Consider the following 6,000-nt stretch of genomic DNA (forward strand, 5'->3'; position numbering starts at 1 on the left):
GTACTGGAATCCCCAGACTGGTCATCCCTCACTGGTCTCCACCTCAGTCTCAGACCAATTGTGAAAACACAGCTTACCACCTTGCAGTCAATTAACTCCCCAACCCTCTCTGCCCTTGCCAATCCAATTCCCTTAATTTTATCTCTATCTACCAATTCCAATAGTTAACTAATCAATTAAAACCTTAACCCCCACAATCTCCCCTTAATTAATTAGCTAATAATAGTTAAGTTAATTCTGATGGCTCGTTAACTGTAAGACCCTCCCGACTAATGGAACACCCCTAATTAATTTACCAAAAATATTATATTTTATGCCAAAGAGCCAATCAATTAATAATTTCATCCACAATAGTTAACCAAAAACAATCAGTCAATTTAGCAGTTAAAAATTCGATCTTAGTTCCGTTTATAGAATTAGCAGCTTGGAGGCAGTTGGAGGTAGATGTTGCAATAAGATAAAGTGCTACTGTGCCTCTAAAGTGCAAGATATTAAGTGCAATGTCCTTAAAGTGTGATAGTACAATGCAGAGTCCCCACTTCCCCGTCCTTTCCAGCATAGGGTTTTTTACCAGTCAACCCCCCCACCACCCGTGCAGCTTAGCAGACCCGAGGAGGGTAAGAGCTCTCCCTGTACCTCCCAGCTGTGCAGCCAAGGTTTCCAGAGGCACCGTTAACAGTAGCAACAACAATCTGTGCAAAATCGAAGGCTCCCATCTTTCTTTTTCCTAAAAAGCATGGGGGGCGCATGAGGGGATTGGGCAGAGCAGATGAAGCCCTGCTACAGATTTGTGTCTATAAACTTTTTGAGTTCCTCTTTCTCTGCCTGGCTCATTGAGTACAGTTTGGCCTTTGGCAAGGGCTCCCTGTCCACCAACTCAATTGCACAGTCTGTGGGGCAGTGCAGGGGAAGCTCATCGGCTTCAGCAAGCTCAAACATTCCCCTCAAGTCACAGTATTCCGGGGGAATGGATGATACCTCTTGAACGGTTAGGCATAGTCTCTCCATCTGGGAGGGAGGTTGGTGGCCCCACTCCGGGTCCCACCTATGGTTGTCACATCTTTTAGCTTGAAAATAGATTGCCTGCCCACTACACTTAACAAAAGGGTCATGATCTACCAGCCACTCCAGGCCCAGGGCTGCCTGGAACTTTGCGGTTGGGGCTATAATAAATGTGCAGGATTCCCATTGCTCTCTTACCCCTATGGCATATTGTTGGGTTTTGTGGGTGCAGGGCTCCCCTTTCATTGGTTCCCCATCCATTTGCTCAAACAATATGGGGTTGGTCATGAGTTCCTGCCCGAGGCCTAGTGCCTCTACTAGACTGGGAGATATTCGAGCACCCCAAATCCAGGAGCGTATGCAAGAGAACCTCTTGGTGATTGGGTTAACCAGGGTAACGGGTATGAAATACAAAGTTCCCAAAACTCTCACCCTGAGTGGCACGGCTGTTAGCGCGACCTGCTGCTGCGCACCCCTCACAGCAGGTCATTGTCATTTCTTGATGGTTCTCCTTCTTCACTCTCCTCCACCAACGCTTCGGGAGTCTGTGTGATCTGGTGGAGAGCCGTCGCACCACCGTGGGTTGGTTTGATGCCACTTCCGGTTGACTTCTTCTTCCCCTCTCCTTTGCCCTTAGGGGTAGTGGTTGGTTCCTTCGGCTTTCTGGGGCACTTACTGGCTAGGTGATTCCCCCCCTCCCACATTTGAAGCATAGCCAATTCTTGGATCTCCTCTCCCTCTCATCTGGAGTCAGGGATATCCCCGCACTCCACTTGGGGGCTCCTCCTTGGTCTCCCCGTTCCTTAGTCTCTTCCCCCCCATGACCGGATTGCTGCTTGTGGTGGAGGGCTATGACTTCCTGATGGTCCTCCATCTCACAACCCAATTGTATCCAATCCACTAGGGTTTGGGGGTTTCCCGATTTTATGTCTTCTGAGAAAATGGAAGAGTTGAGCCCCCTCTTGAATTGCTCGATCCTGGCCCCATCGTCCCACTGGTGGACCTTGGAGTTTAATAGATGGAACTCCGTGGTGTAGTCAAGTGCCGACTTAGGTCTTTGGCAGAGATCCTGCAGGGCTGAGATAGTGTTGATCTCTTGTAGGGAGTCTTCAAACTGCACCCGCAATGCCCACAGCAGATTCCGCGAGGATTCTAGGACCGGAGACTGCACCTCATACAGGGTAATGAACCAGTCGACCGCGGCTCCCTCCAAACACCCCCCCCCCCATGTAGATCACTTTGGATATAGATCACTTTGGGAAGTTAATCGCCCAGACTCTAAGGTGGCTGCGTACCAACACCATGAAGTAGCCCAACTTTGCCAGATCCCCATCAAAGCGGGCTTCTCTCACCTTGGGTCCCCCCAGGACAAATGGAGGCTCGGGGGGTTCTTCCGGTTGCACCGGATGCGGCAGCGGTGGGGGTGCTTCTCCTCCCACAGGGATTCCCGGAAACCCCCCTCAGGGGTTTGGCCGGTGGAGGTGAGGGAACCGCAGGAGGGGGTAGTGCAGGAGGTGCCCCAGTGACCTGAACAGCCAAGTCCTGTAACTGACAGGCAAGGCCCCTCACCTCCTGCATTAAAAAGTCATGCATGGTGAGCATCTTCTCCCAAATTTGCTGGCTTTGTGAGAGCATCACCCCCTGCATCCAGTCGGGAGCTCTGTCCAATCTCTGCCGCTGTGCGAATCAGACCGCGTTCTCCGCTTCCTCGTCTGACCCCCAGGTTCTGAATGCCCCATGCAGCACCAAGGAATGGATGGGAAATGGAATTTCCCTTGTGTCAATCGGGTCCAGTCTGGGTAAACTCCCAAAGACTCTCTCCCTTCTCCTGACCATCACCCCCGGAGGTACGAGTGGGGGCCCCTCCGGTTTTGAGGCCTCCTGTTCAACAGGATCTGTTTGGATGTCCTTAGATTTGACTTTCTCTTCCTCTGACATTACTTCGGAGGTGGGTACTCCACTAAGGATGATAGAGTCTTAGCAATATGTCAAGATCCCGGCAGTTCAGTAGCTCACACCAATCATGAGATAAGGTTAAGTTTATTACTGACAGTCCTTAAGGCAAAACAGGCTTTTGTTAAGACTAAAGCCCCTAGGCAATATGGCCCCAATATATAGGCACTACAAAACTATTACATATTCAATTAAAAGCGGGAAAGCTTGGCAGGGATCTTTGGCGGGAGAATACCCCCTCCCTCTCATTGTCCTGGGAATGCAGGTGGTTATCGCTCTTGCTTTAGCAACGGCCTTGAGGTGTTGTCTCATGTCGGTAGAGTGTTTTTGATAATATGTTACACAGATAACAGCAAGCGGAATGTGGGGGAAGCAGAGCAACATGAACAATACTGGGTTTCACATTCTGTTCAGAATACTCAGTCATATCACAAAACATTAAATCATGGCAAGGCTCTTGACAATATGAACAAGTGTTTTGCTAGTGCCCTTACAAACAATGCAATCCCATGTGATTGACTGCGTAGTGTTGCAAGGCAGGGCAAATGTCTCATCTGAGAAACTGTAGAAATGAAAATAATAATAATAATAATAATAAAAACTTCACATAGATTTTACTTTCTACTTCCATAGTATTGTATAACTGTATGGCAATATCGGTACAGGGAAGCATATTGACTTGCACCAGCAGGAGTCGTGCTTTCATTTTTACCACATCAAGTGATAACAGATTCTATAAACCCTATTCACGTGTTACAGTGAACATGCATGCATCTGTTTTAAGTCCCAACACATATTTATTTTGCAACTGAAATTAGGGACCAGTACCTGGATAAATTCAGCTGTATATGCCTTGAAAGTGACATGAGAATTACTCAATGCACATATCAAAACATTCAAGTATGCACTGTACACAGATCCAATATGTGTTCAATGTAACTTGTGAACAGGGCTATAGCATGTCAAAAAACTCTAACTCATCCAAACCACAGGAAGAGCATTCATATCACTTCAAACATAATATTTTTAAGGTGGAGACAGTTCACATGTTCATCTAGAAGTCAACAGATAAGTCATCTTGGGGAGATGTTTTAATGTGGTAAAGGCCCTCAGTTTAGTCTAGTCACAACTGTAAATATGGCCCAAGGCATATTTAGCCCCCCCACCACCATATACTATGACAGAATACTGCCTAACTAACTTTCAAAACTGTTGTAAGGATTATTGAGACAGTTTTGATATGTGCATTGAGTAATGCCTCAAAATACAAGCATGTGCATAGTTAGTCAGTGGTGAAATGAATGGGCTTAGAAAAAGTGCTGTATAAATATTAAAATTTTACTATATTGACTTACAAATTAATCAGAATTTTCAGAGAACATTTGACGTTATAGCTATTAAGACTGGGAAAGAAAATGCCTTTCTCCGCCAACATGTACACACACTGTTGGAAAGAACATATCATGTGAGAACTATGATTATTTATTTATTTGTTGGTTGGTTGATATTAATCCATACACCCCTGACACCAAGCCAGCCAGAACTGCATTCCTGTGCATTCCTGTTAAAAAAAGCCCTGTCTGATCATATGTATGAAAACCAGCTGGGAGTACATTTTGGAGTAAAGAACTGGCAGGTGGGAAAGGGGTTAATCACCCATCCTAGATCCAACAACTTCTCTGCTCCAAATCACTTACATCTGTTTTTCCCCTTGGGAAATCAGCTGCCAAGTTTTTGTTACATGCCTATGTGTGTAATATGTAGTTATGCCCTTAGATATCCAAGCAAATAGAATGAGTACTTTTATTGTGGAGGGAAAATCAATGATGTTATTTAATGTATAAAAGAGTATTTTGAGAGTATCATCATCAAGTGGATTAGATTAGATCTGCTGTCCTACATGTATTTGCAGAAGCCAACCCCCCCCTACTTTAGTATATTATGGAATGCAGGGTAAGTAGTCCTGGGAGTTCGTTGTGGCACTTCAGTTTTGTACAATCCAACATAACTCATAAAAATTATTAGTCTGAGAGATTTTTGTGGTAAATGGTTGGAGACAACATTCTTTTTTGCTTTCTGGAAATTAATATCAAGTGCTCTTACAACATGGAACATAGACAGGAAATTGCTATGTCCTTTTGCTGAAAATGTATCATGTAGTTCATTACATCCATCATGTACGCTCAGTGCTTTGAAAATTTGTTTTCTGTAACTCTGATAAAGGTAAGATCTATAGGCCTTTTGTTGCAACGAGGTGAGTCATTTCAGCTAGGATGTTTTTCACACATTTTCTCTGGATAGGGGTTCTCTTATATCCCTGATAGAGCAAACACATTAAACCCACCAGAAGCTTGTCTGCAGTTTGTCCAAGATAAGCATCATATTAAGGACTTTGCCAGTTCTTGATCTGCTTCTTCTGCAAAACAATTCTCTCCCTTTATCCATTTACTTCAAATGTTTATTTTGCTTCCCTGCAAGAATCTTCTCTATGGTATCCAAAGATCCCCAAGGCATTTTCTTTCCGTTAACTCCTTATTGATTTTCATTTATGTGTACAGATTACATCATATACATTAACAGAAAGCATCAGCTGAGGAAAGTTCTGACTTCACATAAGTTCCATCCTGGTGCCATTCTATTAGCATCTGAATGTTAATCACAATCAAAGACCATCATAGTTACAGATAGGAGTGACACACAGTTCTTTACATGTTACTTGATTTTGGTACCTGATTGTGGTACTTGACCTCAATCATTAGATGTCTGAGAGCCCGATTTTTATATTTTGAAATAAGTTTTAAATCTTGCTCTAGAAACAAAGCTTTTAAATTAAAGGCAATGTCTGCTGGCGGCCAATCTTCTACAGTTTAACTATTATCATGCTGAAAACTGTAAGAAGTGGGACTATGTGGTTTTACCAAGTCAATGTATAACTGCCACCAAGAAACTCAGCATGGAGGCTGCTTCCTGTAACTTTTGGGATGGAAAAGGAAAGGAAAGGTCCCCTGTGCAAGCACCAGTCATTTCCGACTCTGGGGTGACGTT

The sequence above is a fragment of the Heteronotia binoei genome, chromosome 1 (assembly GCF_032191835.1).
Source record: "Heteronotia binoei isolate CCM8104 ecotype False Entrance Well chromosome 1, APGP_CSIRO_Hbin_v1, whole genome shotgun sequence".
Classification (NCBI taxonomy): domain Eukaryota; kingdom Metazoa; phylum Chordata; class Lepidosauria; order Squamata; family Gekkonidae; genus Heteronotia; species Heteronotia binoei.